The sequence below is a fragment of the Cervus canadensis genome, chromosome 5, assembly GCF_019320065.1.
Source record: "Cervus canadensis isolate Bull #8, Minnesota chromosome 5, ASM1932006v1, whole genome shotgun sequence".
Lineage (NCBI taxonomy): Eukaryota > Metazoa > Chordata > Mammalia > Artiodactyla > Cervidae > Cervus > Cervus canadensis.
This window is the reverse complement of record NC_057390.1, coordinates 59,112,858-59,139,275: the sequence shown is the minus strand read 5'-3', so window position 1 is coordinate 59,139,275 and position 26,418 is coordinate 59,112,858. Positions and strand designations below refer to the sequence as shown.

General features: G+C 36.6%; 1 protein-coding gene across 1 annotated transcript in view; it reads left to right on the top strand.

The window, feature by feature from the left end:
* PELI1 (pellino E3 ubiquitin protein ligase 1) overlaps nt 1–26,418 on the top strand; it is a 53,705-nt gene that overhangs the window by 8,188 nt on the left and 19,099 nt on the right. The window lies entirely within an intron of this gene.

Below are 26,418 nucleotides of genomic sequence, written 5' to 3'. Positions count from 1 at the left end.
TATTCCACCTCTCTGACTTCATCTCTCTCTCATGCTCATCTCTCCACTCTGCCCCGGCTCTGTTTATCTTCCTTCACCAGCTTTAGTAGAGCCCATTGCTCTTCCACATTTTTTTCTGCCATTTTTTATACTTATAAAGTGGATTTGAAATGAATTAAGGGCCTAAAAGATGTGACATGTAGATGGCAAGTGTAGTACTTTTCCTATGTGTCATACCTAGTTAGCTTCTCTTTATCTTTTCTTGCCCTTTTTATGGTGTGTGTTCTAGTGGAGAGATAGTATATTGTATCACTTGGCACTCAGAGATAACTGACCTAATAGGATGGAATACTTTTTGAACTGAGTAATGTAGAAAATAATAATAAACTCAGCCTCATAAGTTAATCCTGCATCCATCCAGAATCTATACATCAGCTAGCCTAGTGGATTTTCAAAAGCTGTTTTCAGCTTTTGGTGTATGTTGTTGTCTTTTCTGAAAATGTCAAACAATCAAGAACTTTATCATCACTGTAATAATAGTTAATCATAAATGGCCTTGGGGAAAAACTGTCTGGACTTCCGTTGAGCTGTTTTTTGATAGTGGAGAGGAAAGGAGAAAAAGATCAGTAATGTGATGAAGTCCTTTATAACTTCTTCCTTCCGTAGAGTGAATTATAAGGTGACTGGCCCCGATTTTTTTGCTAGTTGTAGTGTTCAAGGTATCTGTCAGTTGCCTTAATCTTCAGAAGGCACAATTTGGTTTAATTTTACTTTTTAATAATAAGCGAAAACAATTGGAGGTGTGTGGTTCTTCAGAACCTTAGAGTTGTATTCCTGGTTCTTGGCAGATACTATCCACAGTACTTAGTGTTCCTGTGGGTTTACACCAGATTTAATGAACTGCATGTACTGGAAACACTGAAAGCTGATTTTCTTTAATTTTAGACTACAGTTAACATAATGGATTTTTCTTCAGATTGTCTCTCACTACCATACTTTAAATGTACCAAAGGACTAAAAGACCCAAATTACAAAACTAGTTAAGTTTATCATTCATGAGAAAATGTGTGAACTGTGTGTGTGTGTCTTTTATAAAGTATGAGCTGCTAATTAGAAACCACTGTCCTATAGACAGACTTCATGTATATGAAAGCTTTTCAAATTTGCCTACTGCCTTACTGTAATTTTCGTTTAAAGTAGGAAGATTCTGTCTCTGAATTAGTCCTGTCAGGTCACTGAAGGGCTGTGAATTTTGAGGTAGACTCTTAAACTGTTCAGCAGAGAGCATCACCAACACTTCCTCAACAGAAAGTAAATCCCATTTTACTGAATCTTCTTGGTTGTATCTCTTATAGAAATGGCACACTAGTTTATCTGTAGATAGTTGAGTTCTTAAAGACCAGTCTTCTTAAGACTTTCACTGGAATTTGCCTCCTGAGGCTGTCTTTTAAATGGCTTCCAAAAAGGATTTGCTACTTTTCCAAGCTGAGTAGGCTGTTAACAATTCAGTATGCCCCCTCATTCTCCTCCTACCTCTTAAATTGAAAGCACCTTCATAGCACCTAGGTTCCCTGAGTCATCATGGCTAAATTCTAAAGAAGAATTGTCACATGGAAACACTCACCATGAAGTAAAATTGTCAGAAAACAATCTGAGTCAGAGATCATTCATGGATCACAGTGATACAACTTAGAGGTTGTGGGCTTCATTTAAATCTTTGAATGTACTTTCATCTAAGTCTTTATCATAGGACTTGTAAATTTCAAGGACTTGTTTATTCCCAGCTAAATTTTAATTGGTTTGATTTTTATTATCTACTACATGAAAATGCCTTGCTATTTTTAATAAATGTATCCAACAGGAGAAGCAGTATGGTTCTGGAAAAGACCGTCTCTTGATTCAGAAGTCAAGAGGTGTAGAGTTCTGGTCCATTTATTTGGGATGCACCTCACATATTTCACTTAATGTCTTCGAGCCTTAGCTTCCTTTTCTTTACAAGGAAGGTCAGGAACTCTATGAGAGCCCTCCTTGGAACTGACCCATGGCAGATAAAGCTAATAGCTAACCCCAAAATGGCCCTAGACTCCTTTTTGGTACAGCACTGTCAGCACCTATATGGTTGGCATTCTAGATGAAATCTGTCATCTCAGCCTTATAAGGTCCTTCTAACTCCATGATTCTGTGACTTCCCATAGGACATCTCCCTCTCCAGTCTTTACTGTCTTTTTCACGTGAGCATCAGAGTTGAAACTCACTAGGTGAATTTAAGCATTCTTAGTTTTTGTAGTCAGGGATAGCATGTGTATATTTCACACAGTACTGTAGACTGATGTTTATACCTGCCCAAAATGCATGTGTAGAGACCTCATCCACAATAGGACAGTGTTTGGAGGTAGAGCCTTAGGGATGTATTTAGGTCTTGAGGGCAGAGCCCTCCTGAATGAGATCAGTACCTTGTAAATGACCCTGGAGGGATTTCTTACTCCTTCTATCATGTGAGGACATAGCAAAAAGATTTGTGAATGAGGAAGTTGGCCCTCACCTGACATCAGATCTGCCAGTGCTTTAGTCTTGTACTTCTTTGTCTCCAGAACTGTGAGAAATAAATCTCTGTTGTTGATAAGCCATCAGTCTATGGTATTCTGTTATAGCAACCTGAATGGACTAAAGTATGTTGCACTATTAAGAAAAAGTGATTGGAGAAAATTCATGGGTGCACTTAAAATTCCAAGTGAAGTGGAACAAGTCAAAATGGTCAGTGATAATTTGATTGACTCATTTTAACTCCTAAGTGTTTTTGTGGCAAAACCTCAGGTTAGTGAAGGTCATAGTAATGTTGTGTCTGTTTGGAGGGCACATAATGAAGCAGAACGTATCCTAAATTAAGAGAGAAGAGGCCTGAGTTCTAGGTCTGCAAACTTTTTAACCTGATTAGTATCTTCATCTATGTAATGATAACAGACCAGGGCTTCTTGGACATTAATACAGTGTGTGAGTTATCTGGGGGTCATAACTAGGTGCATATCCTGATTTAGTAAGTCTGGATGGGCCTTGAGATTTTGCGTTTTTAACAGTCTTCCAGATGTGCTACTACTGTATGCCATGGACCAGAGTTTGCTTTATGAAAGTGCTGTGATGGTATGAGGCTCTTTTTGCTGGATCTTTAAATCTTTACTTCTTTCTTTCCATCTGTTTCACATCATCCATGAAACTTGGTTTTTTTGAAGTCTTTTGTTTTCCTAGACTCATTCCCTATTTTCTCAGGCTAACAGCTTCTTGAGTTTTGCTGTTTTTCTTTTTCCAGAACCAACTTCATAGGTGGTCAGTCATTCAAGTTAGTATGGTAGTAGAATAGAAAGAGGCTTTGATTTGAAGAAAATTGGATTCAAATTCCTCCCTCACTGGTTAGCAGCCTTATGTAGTTGACTCAGTTTACCTCTCAAAGCTTTGAATACCTTCCAGATAGGGTTGTTGAAAGGAGTAGAAATTATATGTAAAGCCCTCAGCACAGTGTTGAGTGTTCAGTAGGTGCTCAAAACTCAGAAGCTGTGTTTATTCTTACTGGCATCCTGATTTGGTTTTGTAGAGGAGGAAAAAGCTGTGGAGATCACTTACTGTCTCTGTGTTGCTAAATCCAGTGACACTTCTCCACCATTTATCTTACCTGACTTCTCAGCAGCATTTGATATCAGTTGGTACTTCCTACTTTTTTAAACATTCTTCTTCACTTCCAGGACACCATATACCTTACACCAGCACGTAATGCTGTTGCTTTTTTAATGTCTTTCAGAAGCTGCTGCTGATCTTGTAGAATCCTAAATTTTTAATTCCACAAGGCTTAGTCTTAGATTAGATTTTATTCTCTTATTCTATACTCTTCCTAGGTAATTTCTTTTGTATGTTGGAGATTTCCAGGTCTTTATTTCCATCCCAAGCTCCAGACTTATATGTACAGTTGTTTTCCATGGATGTCTCAAATGTAACTCCGATTCTCGTGCTCAAACTAGTGGGAACCTGAAGAGCACTAGACTGCAGAAGTTTTTGAACAATGAGTTATTACCTTTCAAAAAAGTTAATCTCCAGCCAATTTCCCCCCAATTTCTCTTTAGCAGGAAATAGTTTGTATACTAAAATAATCATTTTAAGATAATTGACAAAACAAATATTAAAGTAAATAGAAGTTGACAGTCAGAACTGTAACAGTAAAGCTTTATTGAGCTGCTGCTTTGTCCTAGGCACTTTGTTGCTTTCTCATAATAACTCATTGAGGTAGGTAATAATATAGGTAATGTTAGACTAAAAGTTAATACACTGTAATGTTTGTAAGTAATTTACTGATCTGGGTCTCAGTTTCCTTCTCTGTGAAACAGAGATGGTATTATTATTTGTCTCTTAGAAACATTAACATCTCTTAAGAATTAATTAAAGAATTAGTATGTAAAAGTCTTTGAGAAATATGCCTGGCACTTCTGATAAGCACTGCATACATGTGAAGATTATTACTTATTAGTTATCTTAGGTTTACAGGAGAGTACACGGAGCCTCAGGGAAGTTGGTTCAAGTCTCACACCTGTTGAATGACAGTGCCAGGCGTCAGCACAGACGGTCTGACTCCAGGACTCCCTTAAACACTCTGTTTCACTTCATCTCAACCAGTAAGAATTTATCTCATCCTTTTGCACACAGACTCTAAGTTAATGGTCTCATTGTGATCATAAGAGAACTATAATTCATTTCAACACTCACACCTGGTGTTTGAAATACAGAAGATCTAAAATATGCAGGTAAAATTTCACTTCAGTAAGATATGAGAGAGCTTCCCTGGTAGCTCAATCGGTAAAGAATCTGCCTGCAATGCAGGAGAACTGGGTTCAATCCCTGGGTCAGGAAGATCCCTTAGAGAAGGAAATGGCAACCCACTCCAGTATTCTTGCCTGGAGAATCCCACGGACTGAGAAGCCTTGTGGGCTACATTCTATGGGGTCTCAAGAGTCAGACACAACTTAGAGACTAATCCACCACGGAGATATGAGAAACACAAGGATATACATCTTAATTCCATTTTATTCCATGTGTATTTTTTTTTTTCCCTTTTCTTGTTAGCAGTTAAGTCACCAAAATCCCTAGAAAGTGGAAGTCCTAATTCTATATTACTGTTAAGTGGCTTTAGTTGTCTTTTACTTATTCTGTTAAATTCTCTCTGGCTGAAATTTTCAGAATGACTTGGAGGCTCAGTAACATGTTGTATCCACATAGTAAGCTTAAAATTAATAATTTCTATGATTTTGATTAACCTCTTGAAATTATGTAGTGATTTGTCTGTTTTCAGATGTCTAAGATATTTCAACTTCCCAAAGTATTTTCCTTTAAATTTTATCAGCTGCTTTTTGAATAAGAACTTTGATTTAAAATCATTATGATATCTTTATATTACATTCTAGATGTAGTTGAATCTGCTTAACTTATAAGCTTTAAAGGACATCTGGTTATTATTTACAGTTTCTATAGCGGATTTTTCCCCCCTGCCCCCACCATTACTTATTTCTTTTTTCCCCACTGTTGATTTTTTATTCTTATTCCTTTCCAGTAATTTTTTCTTTTTTTTTTTACTTTGTGTTTAGACAGTATAAAGGCAGAAGATACAGTCTTTCATAGCCTTTGAACATAGTAGGGAGGTAGGGTAGGAGGTTCTTGAGAAGGAGTGGACTTTGAAAAACTAGAATCTTCTATGGGGATGAGTCTTGTTTTTACTTGTTTTGGGAACTGAATTCTATGACCTAGTGTATTTACTTTGGGGAAACACTTAAAATGGTTATAATATCAGCTAAGACTCTATTGTGACAGAAAACTCCGTTGAAACTGGCTTAGGTTGGGGCCAGCTGGGGGGACAATTTATAAGGGTTTGTGTAAACTGGTCCAGGATAGGTGTAGCATCAAAAATAGCTGCACCCATGGCTCAAAGTCAGCAAGACTCAGTTTCGGTATGTATCTTAGTACTGCTTCCTCAGTGTTAACTTTATTCTCCAGCCATGCATGAGCAAAAGATAACTTTAGTCCATTCAGCCCCTAAATCCTTAATCTGAAAAAATTGATTATCTTTTTTCCCTAGAAGTCCCAGCAAAAGTCTTACTGTATCTCATGGATTCATACTCGTCCACTGCCCTGTGGCCAAGGGAATGTGAGGTTCAGATTGTCTGGGACAGAGCGATGTACCCAGCTTTTGAGTTTGAGGATTAGTCAACTACATCAGACACACATAAACTATATGTATGTACAAAAGGGGAATGAAGATATCATTATACCACCTGAAGGGTGATTGATTGATTGTTGCCCAGTGGAAAATAGATGTACTTTGTAGTATCTTTTCCATTTTAAGAGTTAGCACTCAACTAGGAAAGATCAGTTCGATTATTTTTTAATATAATATTTGGTGCAATTTGAAATTTGTGTGATTTCACTTCTAAATTACTATTTTAAAGCGGTATGTAAATGGGAATTGTTAGAATTTTCACCTCTGAAGAGCTTTAAGAATGTATCAAAATTTAAAATTTGGTGCTGTTTTAACAAATACCATACTACTAATTTTCCTATTAGCTGTAGTAATCCAATTTGTTGATAGCTAGTTTTTATGAGATAAGGCATTGTCTTTATGGATTAACGTCTTTTTCTAGGTTAACACTTCCTTAATGCCTTAAGCATACTGGGCTCTTGGACCAAGAAGTTCACAAAGAACCATAAAATCAAAGATTCTCCTGGACACTTAGGGCGTTAGAGAGAGGAGGAGGCGTCAGGGGTTATAAGGGATGCTAGTAAAGGCATCACATATTGATTTCTATGACTGATTTTAGTCTGAAAATGAAAACTAGATTCTTACTGAAAAAATGATACTGTAAAATTACTCTTCTTAACATCAAAAATATGAAGTGGTAAATGTTATTTACATTTCAGTCTCTAATACAATCATTTAGATACCTGCTTCTAGTTCTTATGTTACATTAATATGTATATGAATGAATATATCCATCCCCACAGAGCTTTAATATTCTGTAGTCTCTAGGAAATGTTAGTTTTCTCTTTTAAATTTCTTGACATCATAGAAATATTTATACTTTATCCACCAAATTAAAATGAAGACTCCAAAGGATCTAATGTAAATGTATATTTAACATCATCTTTTCCTTTATTATTAAGTGCTGCAGAATGAGGAAAACAGTTTTTATTTTGCAGTTTTCAGCTTTAATAGGAGATAGCATAAGCTCATACATACCTATAATGCAAGGGTTTTATAAGAATAAGAGTTCAGGGGATAAGGAAAAATTTCGTGATTGGAAAAGGAGAATCAAAATGGGTCTTGAAACATTAACAGAATTTCTTTTCAACTAAATAGTGATAACATTAAAACAATTACTGTTTACTGAGCATTTGTCATATAATCAGTTTCATTTTTGTCAAAAATATGTGGTATATGTGACATAGAGAGGGACAGCCATGGCACTTTATGTTTGGAAGAAGTTGGAAAGAATTTGAAGTACAGTGAATTCAGAAGACACAGGGTTTAAAACTTAAAATCGAAGTAATGGAGCTTATTGGGACATATCAATTGGGGACCTTTCTGTTTCAGCCACCATAATAACTCTTCCTAGTGTAAATAAAAATTTGAGAATTATTTCTCACAAAAATTACATTGTTTCTCTGTAGGTAATCAGTGATTTTAATCAAAACTTAATAGTACATGACAGAAAACAACAAAATTCTATAAAGCAGTTATCCTTCAATTAAAAAAAAAACGTAATAGTACATACATTGCTTTAGGGGGTGCTAAATTAATCTAACATTAGAGTCATTATTAAAGAAATCCCTGTGACTATATGGATCACCAATATTAGCAGTTGTAGACTGTATTCTATATCTTAGAGAATCAGCAGTGTATCTATTTACTTGGTTTTTATATAGATACTAGGGCATTTTACAAATATAGGATGGTACATTTAAAGTAGGTTTTCCACAATACAGTGTGACATTAAATGAGTGGTCTTAGAAAATTTGTAAATAGTCTAAATATTTACTGAAGAACACTTTCATAATAACAAAAAAGGGAATAATATATTTCACGAGCTATTAGACAAAGCCAATTCGAATATGATTTTAATTGCAGTTTATTGAAATACATGAAAAAGAGCCCAGAGTAGTTTAAACATATAAGATCTGAATTTATGGTCTTCTGAGCCTAGTATTTTTTTCTTTGAATGTCAGGGGTATATATTAAACTGCCTACATTTATGTTTCTCTACAAAAGATTGTTCTGACAGTAAGTTTAAGTCATTTTCACAATTTATTTGTTGTCTAAAAATTTCCCTTGACTTCACATTTTGTTCTGAATGTCTTGGTTTCTTTCCTCCACCTACACAATATTGAAGGCAAGTGAATCAAGAGTTGCAAAGTAACAGTGAATTGGAGAACCCTGGCTTTTTTTTTTCCCCAAAAAACAAGATAAACCTTTATTATTAGGTTACTTTTTATTGATACCAAAAAAGAGCTTTTTGGCAAGTGTTCAATAAATGTGTGAATAACCTAATTGATTTAGTGGAATGAATAGGAAGCTTTGCTATTTGTCTTTGTAGCTACTTGGTTAGTAAACACAGTGATAGACCAAATGCTGCATGGTCTAAGGTAAAAACAAAACCAAAAAACCCTTAAAGCCCTCCAAATGTATAGATCCAAAGAGCAAATTTCATGTCTGTGTCACAGCCTTCTAAGAGAAAGAGCAGTATGTTAATTAAATCTTATTTCTATTATGAAAAATAATCATGTTAATGTACATAAAACTCAGTGTTTTGACCAATGGTAATATGTGAAAATATCAACAGTGAAACTTCTCCTTAAGAATAGTAAACTGTATGAAATTCAAAGATATGTGTGGAAATTTAAATATATATACTCTACAATAAAACTCCAGTAAGGGCAGGAAGCATAATGAGGGCAAACAAAGGTAACAGCAGGAGCAAATTAAGAATTTTTTAAAAGCTTATTATAGATAACATACTCAACTCAGTCTGTAAATTTTATGTTAAAAGGTTGAAAAGGTAAAGTTTTAGGAGATTTTAGATTAAAAGACTAAAAGGTAAAATTTTAGGAAATTTTTGAGGTCTGATAAAAAGATACTCTGTAGTTGGAGAGGAAAGATAAAGAAGTGTTGGTGGCAATTAAAATGTATACAGTACTTTTAAAAAGTACATTTGGAATCTGATCACTTAGCCTTAAATGCACAGAAGTGTATCATGTATAGGTTTATTTGCTTGTAAGACCATTAAATGGTTAAAAGTAGGAACTCTCAGAAGAATTCTAGGGGGAAAAGGAGTTTTCCCTAATTTTAAGGACTTCTTTAAAATATTTCTCAATTATCTTTGTATCTATAATTTCTCTTACAGTACCTGACCCATAGTAGGCACTTCATAAACTGAACTAGTTACTGTTTTAGAAATATCCATATAAGACAGTATTATTTTGCTGGGCTTTAAAACAATACTCTCCCCACCACCACCTACCATACGCACATACCTTTGTATCTCAGTTTTGATACAAATAGGTTTTCAGTTTTGAATGTAAAGAAAACTGAAATTTTTCATCTACCCAGTCTTAATTTGAACTGAAATTACTTAAAAGGGAACTCAGTTTAACAGCATTCCTTCTTTTCAGGTGTCTGATGTGTATAGAATGTGGATTCTAAATGATATGGTTGGAAATAATCTGGTTTTATCTGAGAGGACTGGTTGGGAAAAAGTCAGTAAACTAAGGTGGAGAACTGGTTTGAGAAATAGATTTCTTTTTGTCTAGTGGTCATTCCTAACAAATGTAGTTAAAGGGAAGCTGAATTCTGACTTTCAAATGGTTAACTGAGGCAACAACCTCGATTTTCCGGGTTAGTTCCAGTTTCAGGTACAAAACTCCTTTGACAACAAGGAAAAGAACTATGGGTAGCAAAACTGCAATTGTTGCAGTCAAAATCTGATTGGAAATAGAGTTCAAGAAAGATAGTTAGGAGACTTCCCCGGTAGTACAGTGGTTAAGAGTCCTCCTGCCAGTGCAGGGGCCACAGGTTTGATCCCTGACCTGGGAAGATCCCACGTCACCACGGAGCAGCTAAGCCCATGCGCCACAGCTACCGAAGCCTGCGCTCAGCAGCAAGAGAAGCCGTCACGATGAGAAGCCTGGGCACAGCAAGGAGGAGCCCCAGTCTCTGCAACTAGAGAAAGCCCACAGCAACGAAGACAGCGCAGTTAAAAATAAATAAATCTTTTTTTTTTTTTAAAGAAAGAGTTAAATGCCGTTTCAAGATTTTTAAACTTATTTTTAATTAGAGGATAATTGCTTTACAATGTTGTGTTGGTTTCTGCCATACATCAACATGAATCAGTATAGGTGTACACATGTCCCTTTCCTCTTGAACCTCCGTCCCTCATCCCACCCCATTCCCCGCTCTGGGTGGTCACAGAGCACCAGGCTGAGCTGGGAAGGAGAGGGTGGGAAAAATTGAGAAGTGGTATTGAAATACATACATTACCACATGTGAAACAGACAGCTGGTGGGAAGTTGCTGTATAGCACAGGGAGCTCATCCTGGTGCTCTATGAATATACTTCTAACACAACAGAGTTCCAGAAGGCATCTACTTCCAATTCAGCAGTGTTAATAACCTGACTTACTTAACATTGTTTAGGAAACATTGCTGTGATGGCCATAATCTACTAAAACACAGTCTCCCAACAAGTTTATACAGAATCATGGTCTTTGAAAACTTTTCAAGCCAGCTCTTAATGGCTTGGGATTGGATGAGTTTTATGCTTTTGTCTTCCCATGTTTTGTTACTTCTGTTTAATAAATATCAGCTAAGGGTTATGTCACAGCCTGGGCTTTTGCAATATGCTTCAAGAGAATGTTTTTTCTGGTCTTGGTAATCTATCCATGATTGAAAAAATACAGTGTGAAGAGATTTTTTTTATTGTCAAGATATAAAGAGGAATCAGTAATTATTGTCATACTTTTTCTTTATGTGGAAACTGAATTTTTTAAACTGAGGTTTTATATTTTATTGCAGAAATATTAAAGATCATAACTGACAAGTGATTTCTTTAGCTTCCTTCCAATCTTACCCCACCCAGCTCCTCATCCTCATAGGTAAACTGAACTGTAGTAAGGTTGTCCTGGTTCTCAGTAACCTAAAAATATGAAAACCCTGTCCAACATCAGACATTCTTTTTGGTTAGTTTTGGCCTGGCTAGTTTTAAATAGCTTAATAAGCATCCTTCGGCTTTATATGCTGGCTAAGTCACTTCAGTTGTGTCTGATTCTTTATAACCCCAATAACTGTCAGCTTTATATGTAGATTCTTATTTATATATGTGTCTTCCAGAAACATGTATGCAGATGATCTCACATTTGCACATTACTGGTTTGTTCTTGACCCATGGACCTGAGGAAAAGGACAGGTACAAACCCATTCCTGTATGGTGATCCCAGGGTCTTTTTCCTTCTTTAGGGAAGACTGTTCATCTGGGAGAAATTGAATAGTAACATACACAAATGCTCAGGGAGCCCACCAGCCTTCTGTATTCATCAATATAGATTTTCATAAATAAAGTGTAAAAAATTACCAAAACACTGTGAAGAGAATCAGTAACTAGAAAAAGGAGCCGTGCTGCTTGTGTCTTTGTGGGCTTTCTATGGCTTATGTCATCCATTTCGTTATAATGCGTTGGCATGTATTTCCCTCTTCGTCTTCAGATCTCGTAATTAGTTTAATCTGTCAGAAAGATAGCTCTTTCTTCAAGATAACTTCTCAAGAAACCCCAAAATGACGTGTCTCATGCTAAGTAGCTTCAGTCGTGTCTGACTCTCTGTGATTCTATGGGCTATGGCCCACCAGGCTCCTCTGTCCATGGGATTCTCTAGGCATGAATACTGGAAGTGAGTAGCCCTTCCTTTCTCCAGGAGGTCTTCCTGATCTGGGGATCAGACCCACATCTCTGTCTCTCACATCTCCTACAGTGGCAGGCAGGCTCTTTGCCACTAGCACCACCTGGTAAGCCCTTAATGTGTCTACTCCAGCCTATATTTTTAGATCAAGCTATCCCAACAGTCTACTCACATTTGGCAAAAACCCATTTACCATAATGTAGCAATAAGCAGACTAAAAAAAATAATTTGACATAATACCAAATTTGATCATGGACATTATGGCCAGACATCCTTTGGCCCTGGCTTGATTGATTGAATTTTGCCAGGTAGAATGGTAGACAGGATGTATGTTTAAATTCAGATCTCAACTTTTGCCGCTTAGTTTCTGAATGACCATGAGCACATAATTTAGCCTAATTTCCTTACCTGTCATAGACAGTTGTAAAGATTGAGTTTAACACATGTAAAGTTCTTACTTGCTATATAATAGGTAATACATGCAAGTTGTTTTCTTCCTTTTCTGAAAGCCTTCCTTAAAGACTTCTGACTAACTCCAGAGAAAAGTTCAGTCTCAAAAAAAAAGAAAGAAAAGTTCAGTCTCTTTACCCAGACTCTTAGGGCCTGCTCTGTCAGGCTCTTCTTTACCTTTCAGTTCCTGGGAACCTAACCTTTCCTGAGCACACAGTACTTTTTTTTTTTTTTTTAATCTTGACACATGTTGTTTCTTCCACCTGAAATGCTTTTTCCCCATTTATCCAAATCTAGTCTGTCTCTCAGGGCCCAACTCAAATACCTCGCCTTCTGTGAACCTTTCCCTGGATGCTCTTCCACCAACATGGTAATACTTTTTCTTGAAATGTTACATTATCTATTCCGTTTTGCTTTAATATGGTACCTGATTTGGGTTGGACTGATTGGTTTACACCTTTTCCCCTCCAAACTCTGAGTAAATGAGTGGTAGTATAGGGAATCATACCTTTTGCATTAGTTTGAATATTCTTATTGCTTCTGGCATTATAGTAAATGCTCAATACTATTTGTTGGAATTGGAATTGTATTATTAGACTCTAGATGTGACTCCAGATGTATAAAATTAAAAGTAAGGAGATCATAGGCCTCAGTTTGAAAATTACTCAAACATCTAAGCTAATTAAAGTGCAGGGAAGCCCACAATTGCTGTTGTTAGTAGAGGAAATCATTAATAGGCATTTAGTGGAATCTAGAGGATTGGGAGAAGGGTGGCTCTTTGTAATCCTGCTGTGGAGAGATACCATCATCTGGTAACCTAGATCTTAGTTTTCTGTTTTCAGCTATTTAGCCAAATGAGACTGTAAGCTAGTTAATACTCAAAATACTTAAATAACACTTCCCTTTATAATAAACTGGTAAATGTAAGTTAAGTTTTTTCCTGAGTTGCATGAGCCATACTAGTAAGTTAGGGAACCTGAAGAGGTAGTCATGGGATCCCCCGATTTATGGCAAAATTAAGGGTTGCCTGAGATTTGCAGCTGGCATCGTAAGTGCTGAAGTGGGGCTCTTTTATGGGGCTGAGTCCTTTAATCTGTGGGATTTGCGCTAACTCCTCCAGGTGGATAGTGTCAGAATTGAATTGAATTCTTGGACACTCAGTTTGTATCAGAGAATTAATGAGTTGGTCTTAGGGGAACACCCTTCACTCGTATTTATTGAAGGTGATGTAAGATGTCAGCAAAACCAAACAAGAATGTCTACAATAAAAGGTAGATTGAAATAATATAAAATTAAAAATTCCAAGCCTGACTGTGAATATTATGATTTTTGTACAAAAAGCAAATTGGTTTGGTAGTCTCCAGCTCTGTTTGTGAAAATCTGTCTATCTTGTAGAATGTTCAAATGATTGTTTCCCTCAGTTTCTTTGGTTCAAGAAGTAGTAAGTTCAAGATCAGTACTTGAATTCCACATGCATGCCAGCATCCAGTGATCTAGAGTCTGTGGCATTTTTTTTTTTAATGTGGAAATGCTTTGTTTCTTTAATAATGTAATAGTTTAATTAAGACATAATTTATATACCATGTATTTGAAATGTAAAGTGTATACTTCAGTGGTTTTTTAGTGTAGTCACAGAGTTGTATAACCATTATTACAATTTTAGAACATTTTTATCACCTGAAAAAGAAACCCTATGGCATTTAACCATTGCCCCCTCAAGCTGCCATTCCCGACCCCCTCTCCCCCCGACCCCGTCCCAGCCCTAGGCAACCACTAATCATAGTTCTATCTCCGGATTTGCCTACTCTGGACATTTCAAATAAATGGAATTATACAATATGTAATCCTTTCTGGTTGGCTTCTTTCACTTAGCATAGCGTTTTCAGAGGTCACCTATGTTGTGGCATGTATCAGTATTTTATTCCTTTTTATTGCCAGATAACATTCAATTGTATGGATGTGCCACATTTTATTTATCCATTCGTCAGTTGATGGACATCTGGCTTATTTCCACTTTTTGGCTGTTATGGATAATACTACTGTGAACATTTGTGCACAGATCTTGTTTGAATATGTGTTTTCATTTCTTTTGAATATGTTACCAGGAGTGGAATTCCTGGGTCATATGGTAACTTTGTGTTTAATCTTTTGAGGAGCTGACAGACTGTTTTCCAAAGTGACTGCCCTATTTTACTTTCCTACCAGCAGTGGTCGGGAATTTTGTATTTTCCACATCCTTGACAATATTTCTTTTTGATTACAGCCATCCTAGTGGGTGTGAAATGGTGTCTCATTATTCAGGTTTTGATTTACCTTTCCCTAATGGCTGTTGATATTGAGCATTTTTTTGTGTGTAATTATTGATCATTTATGTGTTTTTTAAAAAAGAAATCTCCATGATACACATATCATCAAACTTTTATTTGTCTAATTTTCAGCTTTTTCTTTATGGTATAAAGTAACAGCACACAGATAAGGATAGAGCTAGAGGTCAGTCTTGGCCATCTCACATGATAGTACTGTGGTACAGGGTATGAGTCACGTGTCAGCTGACTGCTCTTTTCTTTAGTTTCGTGGTATTGCCTCCAAAACGAATGAAACAACCTAGTAGAAGTCAAAAGATCTATTAACTGGCTCCACTACTTAGTACTATGACTTAATCAAATACCTTACCCTCTCTAGATACAGACTTTTCTCATCTGTAAAATGAGGGAACTGAAAATTGGATAAGCTGATAGGATATTCTTCAAGGTTCTTTCCAGCTTTACAATGTGGTTATATGATACAGGAATACCAATGATATTTTTGTTGTTGTTGTTCTTCTTCCTGTCCCTAATAATGAAGAATTATGCCTTGTTGAAAAATCTTAGACCTCAAATACCTTTTCTTCAAAAGGATTAGAGTTAGGTGCGTTTGGCAGGTAAAAACCTGGGCACGTGTAGATATTCAGTAAAAGCTTACTGGGGAATAGCCAAGGCCATCTATGTGAATTTGCCTTATGGGTTAGAGGAACATGACATAAGTGTCACCAGTGAGGTGGAACTAAAGGATGAAATAGTTTACACACTTGCTGTGGGTGTGGCTAGAGGTAAAGCGCCTAGAAGGAAAGAGTCCTTGACTGTATCCTCAGAAGTATTCAGAGACCTTTAGAGGAGAAACAGGCTCTCAGAGGGAAGTCGTGTTCAAAGGTGAAATCAAAACCTAAACTACAACAGATAAGAAAAATAAGGCATAAGAAAAGAAACATCTGAAAAGGCATAGACATTGTGAGGTAAGTGCACTTTGTTTTGTTTATTTTTCTTCTGTATTGATTTTAAGTTTCCAGGGTACTGAAAGTTTATCATTGGTATCAAAAAAAAAACCCAGCCCAACTGAGATAAGTCCCAGAAGTTCAGATATTGTGGGTGAAGACAAGGAAGTTTGACACCTGTAAGCCAAGGCAGACTGGGGAGAAGGGTGGGGAAAGGTTATTGAGGTGTTAAGGTCCATTTGTCAGAGTTTGGTAACTTTGATTCCTACCAGTTAACAAAACTACTTAATGTTTTGTTTTTGTCTTTGACTGGGCTTCCCCAGTGGTTCAGTAGTGAAAGAATCCGCCTGCACTGCAGGAGATGCGACTTCGATCCCTGGGTCAGGAAGATCTCCTGCAGAAGGAAATGGCAGCCCACTCCAGTATTCTTGCCTGGGAAATCCCATGGACACAGGAGCCTGGCAGCAGGAGTCAAACACAATTTAGCGACTAAACATCAACAAACAACGAGATATTACTGAATCAGACATCATTGTAAATAAAAAATAAACCACATGTAAAAAGCAAAAAAAGTTCATAGAGAAAAAAAAAAACCCAGATAACTAGTCAATTCAGATTGGGAAAGAAAAGCTTAAAAATTTAATTCTAGCCCTTTTCCGTTATGAATATGGGTCTTTTGTCTCATTTTAAAATTGTTCATCATTCTCAGTAAATAGGGAGGTTTTGTCTTCGTGTTTTCTTGGAGCTCTTTAAGAAAAATATATTCCTTCAGATTATTTGGTATAAACACAGAGCTTGAACTACGTAAGGAATTTTTATACTCCTGATGGTCTGTTTTTAATCATTATAAGATAAGTCATGGACAGTGTACGAGCTGTTGATCTATTTGATTGCCTTAGGAGGTGAGCAAGAAATAACACTCCCCAAGTTAATAAGAGAGTCAGTTTATTGGTCTCAAGAATGGCAGGTCCTCAAGTTTTGTTGTGGCGTCAAGTTTAAGGCATAGTCAGTCACAACTACATTCTGTTTAGTATGAGTATTGGACCCGTCACGTCCGGCTTCTTGAGCAGTTTCATCAGCCTGAAATCACATGACGTGGCAGTATCACCAAATAGCAAAATGTTAGAGTATGCCCAGATTACTTTGACAAAAAGGTTTCCTGGACTGAGCATGTATCTACATTGGACAAAAGCAGACTACCTGAGCAGATTTACTTCACAGTAACCTAAGTGGGCCTGCTGCCAGCATAATGAGCAAAAGAAACATTATGCAGATTTGCTCAAGAATAGCTGCAGGGGATGTGACATAGTTATGGAATGCTGGGTAGCAACAGAAGTAGACTTGTAGCTATAAGCTAGAAGAGGGTTCATTTTGTGACAAGATATTATTTGGTAGGTATTAGGTAGATAGTAGATACCCTAATTTACTACTATTTAGTAGATACTAGGGTATCTATTATTTGGTAGATATTAGGGCTGCCGAGTATTTTTCTATAAGTGCATTTGCTCCCTAGACTCAAGCTGAACAACAATTTAATGGGTGAGAGTATAGATAGTTTGCATGTGCAGCTTGTTGAACAGGTATGGACCAGAATTTGCTCTTGTAACTTAATTTAGCATGCTTAAAAAAACCTGAAATGTAATTAAGCACAGAGTAGGTTTATTTTTGGCTGTGTAGAGGAATAACAGGTTCTATGTATAACCCTTCACCATAAGAAAACACATTTCTTAAGAAAAGGTGCAGGGAAATTTGGAAAAGCAGGCAGTAACTCTTCAAATAAAGCTTACAAGTAGGATCTAAAAGCTGCTGAAGTCAGTAAGTAAGGTCCTTGAGTGGCTGTTTGGTGAAACTTATACAACCCCAACTCCCTCTGAGGACTGCTATCATTTCTCTATGTTCATGAGCATCCAGTGAATCTGTTTTTAAAGTATAAATCTGGAAATAAGCATGATCAATTGGAAATGTGATTGAATGCTCACCTGTTCTTATGCCTGGGATAATGTAGTTTTTTGTAACAAAACCAAAAATTCTGCTTCGTTGGATAGTTCTAAAAGAGCCATCTTTCTTTGCATATGATATTGATTCTTCTGTTTTTTTAAGTAGATGTTTCTTAACAGATTAAATATTATACTAAATCTGTTAAAATAGGCTATTACTTTATCATGAAAAGGTAGTTCAGAATTTTATATTTCCAACATTTTTAGAGAACCTTTATGTAGTCAATTCAGTCAGCCTTTTAAGAAATAGAATACTCCCTTTTGAAGTACCGTATTCCATAACTTGAAATTCAGTCTGTGTTAAAAATTGTTCAGTGCTTTCCTTCCGTTTCTTCTCTTTTAGGATACAGACTTCCTTAGGGAGGAGAGGGGAGACGTGAATTCTCAACTCAGCCAATAGAATGTAGAATTACATAGTGTTTACCTATTTTGTGTAACACAGGCCCACCCACACACATTATGAGGTGCTTAAGTGAAGGAACACTGAACAGACTGCTTTTATGTGTGTGATTCCAAGTGTAACTGGAAGATGCTTTAGCACTATCTGGATTTTATCATCTGGTGAGAAGGTTATTTATCTAGCTAGTGGTGATAGCAAAGGAGTAAAGAGGTGGGTGTTCTATGGCTTAATAAGTGTCACATTGTCAGTGCTTCAGGGTAAAGGTAGGGTTGCAGAAGGAATCATTTGAATCATCAGATGGTTTATATTTAATTTTTCCACATTTGGTTTTAGAAATATGTAAAAATTATATTTTCTTCCCTCTTGGGAAAAAGTTTGACTAAATCTCAGGCTCCAAGGGTTTTGTGTTTTTAGCGAGGTTTATGCTATTAATTTTAACCTCTCATTACTCTTAGAGAAATAACTACAGGGATTTACTGCCTGTTGACTGTTGGTCAGCAGAAAACTAAAAATTCTTCATTTGCAGTGTTTTTCCAATCCAGGCTACAGTATTTAGTGTTTTTCTTTCAAGCTACAGTATTTAGTTTTTAACATACTTTGGGATTCAGTGTTGTCCATTGTTTTCTTCTGAATTATTAAATTTGAGAATTACATTCCTCTTTGAAGGAAATTGTTTGGTAGCCAGAATGATGGAGCTGTCATTGTACTTTGGTTAGCTGTTGATAGCTTATTCAGAATTTAGCTTTTTGACAGTAAGTCTCCCGAGGTCCTCTCAAAGAGATTAGGGCTTTGAGATAACTACAATTTACTTAAAAATTTAAACATTTTTACAAGGTAGGGAAAATTTATAGGATTTTTTTAAATATTGAGAGTTTTGCTTTATAAAAATTTTAGATAATGTTTCTACCTGAATGTTTTGTTATTGTTCTATAATGTGGTAGGAAGAGATTTAATAATTTTAGATCTGCTGTTTAAGAGGAGGTGAGGCACCTGCTAAAAAATGAACAGTTTTACGTTCCCAGCAGTGTTCTTTTCTGAAGCATTTTATTTTTATTTAAAGAAAAGGTATAACTTAAGATTTTCTTTTTTTAATTTTGTTTAAAACTGAATGTTTGCCAGAATACCAACATGCTGCCCAGTAATGTGTGTTCATTTTTTATCAGATTTTCTAATTTGTGAGAGGGGAGTATATACTCTCTTGGGTATGTATACAGCAGAAGATGAGAGAAAAGTTGCAGATTAGGAAGAAAAATTGATCTTAATAAGTTACCTACTTGGGTAATCAGAGTGGAAAGAGGAAATTTGTAGAAATATCCAGGCTACATGTATGTATTATTTTCCTAATGAAAAGAATTAGATAGGAACACCATACCAGGTGATTTAAAATATTCACTCTGCTAAAAAAAAAAAAGATGTTCTTAGCCTCCCACACACAGTGTCTCTAAATTACTGTTATAAAAATTTATGGGGAAAACATGGTTTGGTCAAAGAAAGATCAGATGCTGTTACTTTTGAGAACTTTTCATGAACCACAGAGAAATCATAATATGAAACTTCTGTTCATTAGTGAGATTATAATAGTCATCATCTTTTAATAATGACCTCTCTGTGGGTTGCTGACTTTATTGTTAGAAGAAATATTGGAGATTTAGTTGTTATTTGAATTTTCAACCACATTTTCTTTTTCCTTTCCTTAAGCTTATAATGAAATTGTGAAACTTTAAGTTAACTCCCTATTAAGAGCAGGAAATTGTTGTTCATTCGCTAGGTTGTGTCCAACTCTTTGCGACCCCATGGACTGCAGCACTCCAGGCTTCCCTGTCCTTCACTGTCTCCCAGAGTTTGCTCAAACTCTTTTATGTCCACTGAGTCAGTGATGCCATCCAACCATTTTATCCTGTGTCACGCCCTTCTTCTGCCCTCAATCTTTCCCAGCATCAGAGTATTTTCCACTGTGTCAGCTCGTCACAACAGGTGACCAAAGCATTGGAGGTTCAGCTTCAGCATCAGTCCTCCATTGAATATTCAGGGTTGATTTTCCTTTAGGATTGACTGGGTTGGTCTCCTTGCTGTCCAGAGGATTCTCGAGTCTTCTCCAGCACCATAATTCGAAAGCATCAAAAGCAGGAAGTACATACACTAAATCTAATTTGATTTAAATGTAGTTTTTTCCACTACTGAGAATCAAAACATTTATATAACATTCAACCTTAAAACTAATTGCTATGATCTTTGAGGTTTTTAATTATATTTCAGGTCCTCTTATGTGTTATGAGCAGTAGAAAACTAGAACTTTATACATGGTATCAGTTATCGACAAAGAGCAGACCATAAACATTTGTTTAGATACTGAGAAATAAAGATGCATCTCTGAGAAAACAAATATTAAGTGATAAGGCAGCATTACCATAAATTAAGTATTATCAAGGCCAACTTTATATTATTGGATATATTATTTAGTTTACCAAGTATTATGTAGCCTAACTGAATACATTTTACAAATACTTGAATTTTTTTTAACATACATTAAGACCTTGAAAATTGCTGGTTTAACTCTCACAGTTTGAATAATTTTAAGAGACTCAAAATTCTGTGACTTGAGTGAATCAAGGAGATGGCCCAACAGAACAAATCCCAGTGTGGCTTTGTGGTTCTCATTCAGACCCGGTGACAAATCCTATGAGGTGAGGAAAATGTTGTCCCCATCTTGGGGAATTGTGTGTTATAGTACTGGTTTGTAGCTTTGAGCATTCATGAAAGACCCTGGGTCCAGCCCTCGTGACTGTCAAGGGCCAGAGTTCTTAGGGTTGGTCTCAGAGGACCCTGTCATAGCTTAGTCCTTGGCAAGAGCCTTTTCTTATTTGAAGAGAATAGTATCCACAATGAAATAATTAACGAATAATTCAGGAAAGTATTTGACTTTCTGGCTTTTCAGGATTTTATTCTAATTGAAATGTGTCAAGAATCACCCAGGGCTGCTGCTTCCTAACTCTTATTTTTCCCATCCTTCTTTCTATTCCCTTTTATAAACTCTTCAGAACTCAAATAAACTAAAATCCTGTTAAAGGTCAGAGTATAGTATAGCATTAAATCAAAAGCTATGATATAATTCCATATACAAAGTGTTTTCTAATAAAACTTCCTAGAGCATTCAGTAGTTAAATTGCTCTTATGTCATAACTTAAAAAAAAAAAAAAGCCATGAAGCATGATTCTGCCAAATTTAGATCAGTGTGTGGATACATCACTAAGGTTCAGTTATTATCACTCAGTCCAATGAATGGCCACACTTGGTAGTAACAACTTTGCTCACTAAAGAGGCTGTGAATGGGGCAGCTTCACATCAGAGACAGGACAGGAGACCAGATGCTGTGACTTGACAGGCCCAGCATAAGTGAAAATCTTACACATTTAGGTTGTGAGAGGGCTGGAAGGAAGCAAACTTTAAATCTTGAATTCATTTTGATATTAAATTTTTTATTAAATTTTGTTTTCCATTTTTATTGCCTTCTTTTTTTACTTTTTATTTTGAAATAATTCTAGCCTTAGAGAAAAATTGGAAAAATAATTCAGTGAGTTTACATATACCCTTTATTTCTTGTAATGTTAGCGATCTGTATAACCAGAGTATATTTATCAAGATCAGGAAACTGACATTGGTACAATACTATTCACTAAACTATAGGCCATATTCAAATTTCAGTTTTCCACCGTCCTTTTCTGTTCCAGGATCCAATTCCTAATCCTGTGTAGTTGCTTCATCTCCTTAATCTCCAACCTGGGAGTTTCTCAGCCTTTCCTTGTCTTTCATGATCTTGGCACTTTTGAGTGCTGAGAGTTATTTTGTAGGCTGTCAGTTTGGGTTGGTCTGATATGTTCTCCTGATTAGATCAAGGTGACACGTTTTCTGGCAACATAGCACAAAAGTGATGTGGCTTTCATACATCATAATCAGGGAATACATGGTATCGAAACATTTTATTGCAGATGTTAACCTTGATCAGTTAGTTAAGATGGTGTCTGCCAGGTCTCGCCCACCGTCAAGTTAGTTTTCCACTTCATAATCAATAAATATCTTGGAGGAGATACTTGAGACTGTTACTGGCCTTTTTAAAATGCATGTAATTTGGTCAGTGTTTTAATAAAAATAAGGAAAACCCAGATTATTCTGTTTCTGGAAGTAATCTAACTGTCCAAAATAATCATCACACAATACATTTTGTGGAACATGGACTTCGTATTCCATTTTTTACTTCCATAGCGTGGTATAGATTTAAAGTGATTGAGAAAAATCCATTTATTCCTTTTTTTCAAGTTTAAATTTTATCCAAGGGACTTTTGAACTCAGCTTTAAAATGATTGAATTACTAGAAACTTCAGATGGTTAGTCAATATTATAAAAGTTTGTCCTGTATTAGGGCAATAGCATTTATATAAACTCTCACTATTAAATACATTATAGTAGGAAGAGTTGGAGGGTTTTCTTGCTTGTTGTTCAGTTTCCCAATGCAGTTCTCTCCTCCCCAGCCCCATTTACCTTTCATTTTAAACTCAGTTGTTTCAGCTGATCCAGAGTACTGGTTTGAGTTGTAACCTTGGTTTTCTTTATCTATTGAACCTCACAAGGTTGTTCTGGGATTAAATCAGTTGTTTTATGTAAAGTATTTAGAACAGTGCTTGGCATAGAACCCAGAAAGTGCTGAACACTAAGAAAAAAGGGGTAGCAGAGGCATGGGTTGCCTGCTGACTTGAGGAAGCTATAGCATTTACAACGAGTATAATTCTATCAGATATTTTTTGGTCCGAGTAGCTATCTAATCCCACTGAATTTGCTGCTTTCTGCAAAATTTTCTTCAAGACTTTAGTGGTGAAATCTAGGGGAATTTCTGGTCTTGCTTTCCTGAGAGGCATATTATCATTTTAGGCACTTTGGTAAGCTAAAAGAGTTGAAATATAGGCCAAGCATGGGCAGACAACAATTAAAAACCAAAAAAAAGAGTCCTTAGTTGTGTCCTTTAAAATACATTTTCTGGACGTGGGGAATTAAGTGATCCTTTTGGGGTAGGGTGGCCAGGTTTGTTTAAGCCCCCACCCCGTCAGGAACGCTGCCTGCAGTTCTCTCTCGGCTGTCCCTTTCCCGGGAGTGCATGAAACCTGTCCCTGCGCTGTCTGGGTGGTCTGCTCATACATGTGTTTTTCTTCTTCATGATGCCAGGAATTTGTCTTAGTGTAATACCATGCTTTTCCCCTTGGATTCCTTTCTCCCCTCCTCATTTTTTTAAAAAAGCATGCAAAGCCCACTTTATTTACTGATGTTTTTATTGTTGGTCACTACCAGGCAACAGGATTGACAAATACAGTGAGCTTTGAGGAAGTGACAAAATTTCAAATAATGTCCAAAAGCCCTAGTCATAATTGCATAGTTGCTATTAGTCTCTGCTGGAGTGTAGCTTGTCTAGAGTTTAGTTTACTTTACAGTCTCTTTTCCTAAATGGCCCCCTAATGGCCTCTTACTCAATATTTAGGAATCAACCCTACCCAACCTTGTTTGGGGTGTGATTAGTGGTATCAAAAAACCTGAACTACTGCTCAACTTCTAAGAACATCAGTCTTCTCATTTATCAAATGGAGATAAATAACTATACCTGATACAGTTGTGATAGAAATTAGATGAGTTAATGTATGTTTGTTTAATATATAGGCTTCAGTTCTAGCTCTGTCACATAGTACCTGTTTGGCCTTGAACCGTCACTGGCCTTTCTGACTGACACCTTCTGTTCCCTGTCTGGAAAATGGAGTTCATAAGACATCCCTACCTAATTCACAGGGCTGTTGTGAGGGTCAAATAACCTAATCCTGTGAGAAGGCACTTTGCTGATTAACTTTCTGTGCAAGTAGACCTTAATCTAAGTTTGATTCCAATTGATACTGATATGCCTTTTGATTTAAAAACATTCCCCTTTAGGAGTTTGGGTCTCCTAGGTCAAGAAGATATTTCTTTATCTGGCCTCCACAGATTAGCCTTTCTCTAAACATCAGGCTGGGCTTCCCTGGTTGTTCAGGGGTAAAGAATCCATCTGCCAATGCAGGAGGTATGGGTTTGATCCTTGGGTTGAGAAGATCCCCTGGAGAAGGAAATGGCAACCCACTCCAGTATTCTTGCCTGGGAAGTTCCATGGACGGAGGAGCCTGGCGGGCTGCAGTCCATGGGGTTGCAAAGAGTCAGACACAACTGAGCGACTAAGCAACAACAAAATGTCAGGCTACCAAGCACTGGCCTTATAGCTACTTCTTTAGCCACCCCGACTCCAGTTTCTTTCCTTCAAGAAAGAAGGTTGGTTGAGAGAGGTTGCTAAAATATTAAAATATTTTAATGCACAGAAATATTAATAATTAATCACCATCAAGATAAGATGATAGTTCTCCCATTCTCATTCCAGCCACTCTTATCAAGTCTGATGAAATACTGAAACTGCAGCTTCAAAGCCATTGCTCTCCCTATCACAAGGCTTAGTAATAACTCTTTAAGACTGGTGGTTAAGACTCACACTCCCAATGCAGGAGACATGGATTTGATCCCTGGTCAGGGGACTCAGATCCTGCATGCTGTGAGGTGTGGCCAAATAAAACTAAAAAATTTTAAGACGACATCAGTATGATTATGGTAGTAAGCAAATGTTTATTGAATACCTTACTGTGTACTAAGTACTATGAGCAAAATAGGGGAAATTCCTCCTAAAAAAATTGTTATCTCCAGTTTGTTCTCAGTGGTTCTGAGGGTGAGGGTGGGAAGGAAGTTGGGGGATGAAGTGTGGGAAGGTGAGACATTCTCAGGGGTGCTGCTGAACCTCTGACAACGCGCAGGCCATCTCCCCCCTCCACTCCCCATGTCAAAATGTCAGTAGTGCCAGGGTTGAGAAACCCGAGTTTAGGGGAACAATCACTATCTGTGGAAAAGATGTTAATTGCTTTCCCATCAGGATGAAAATAAGTTATCACTGGAGCTGATAAAACATCAGCATGTCATTTGGCCACCCTAAAAAGCAGGGCTGGGAGTTTGTCCAGGAGTGCCCTGTATCTTGAGAAGGGGAACGTGGCCTTCACTTCTTTCAGTGCTCCACTGAGAAGCCAAAAGCCACCAACAGAAAGAAAAGTAGTAACCTCATCCTCCTACAGCTGACACCATTATTTTGCCTATCTCTTTTCTCCATTTATGGAAAAATGCTGCTTATTAAAATCCTGCTGATGGTGAAAGAAGGACGATGATGATTAATTTTTCACTCTTAGCGAGAAACTACTGTAAGTTTACCACCCTCCAATTTGTTGGCTCCACCAACAAATGGCTCCACCACAAGCATAAGAAAAGAGTTCCTTTTGTTTGAATCATCCTTTTGAAATCAACCACAGGGGAATGCTGGCGTAGATGGAATTCTGTTTCATCAGAGATAACATATACAATCCACATTATATTTTTCACCATAAAAAAATTATAACATTTTCATGTTTTAAAACATTTTCCCTTTTCCCCCCAGCATCCCTTATGCCTACTCTCTTGCCCACCAAAATAGGAGTATTCAAAAGTTTCTGTAAACACATTCCTAAGGTCTGTTTTGTCCCTTGCTTAGTGTTTGTTTTGCTTCTTTTTATTTTTCAGGACAGGAATTTTGTACTTGTGTTTAGTAGGTAGAAAGCAAAAAGGCTTTGTGCAGTGTGAAAAAGAAAAGTGTTATGTTAAGGGAGCAATGTGGACCGAGATTGTTTCCCCAGTTTTCCTTCTTAAGGTAAAACTGACAATTATATATTAGAAAGTCTTTTCCTTTGCAAACACTTGATAAGAAAACAATTGTATTTCCTGGCCTTTAAAGAACAAATGATTAGAATGTTGTATCAGTCAAATTAATGAGACTCTAAGAAACGTATTTTATGGCAAATTACTCATGTTTTCCTAGCCCATATACACACAGACACAAATAGTGTTCCGTAATGTATTTCTTTTAAAATTGTTTAACTTGGGAAGGTTTCTGCTGATGAGAACAGCATGCTTAATTTTCACAGATCAAGCAGACTTCAAAGTAATAGATATTATAGGAAACAGCCTTATTGTCTTAGCAAGATTTTCTCTATCATTGTTTCCAGTCTCATATAGAATTAATGGTGCTATTTCATATACTTTTTGCTAGATCACTTTGGGATAGGACTGAATATATGGGGTCAGACCAGCTAACTTAATTGAATACCACCAGGCGTTGTCTGTGATTGAGGTATTAGAATATACTTATGTACATATGCATTTCATGTTCTCAGGAATATAACTTCAGGAATTGATTTTGAAGAATTCTGTATATTATTCAGATTTTTAAAACACAGAGAT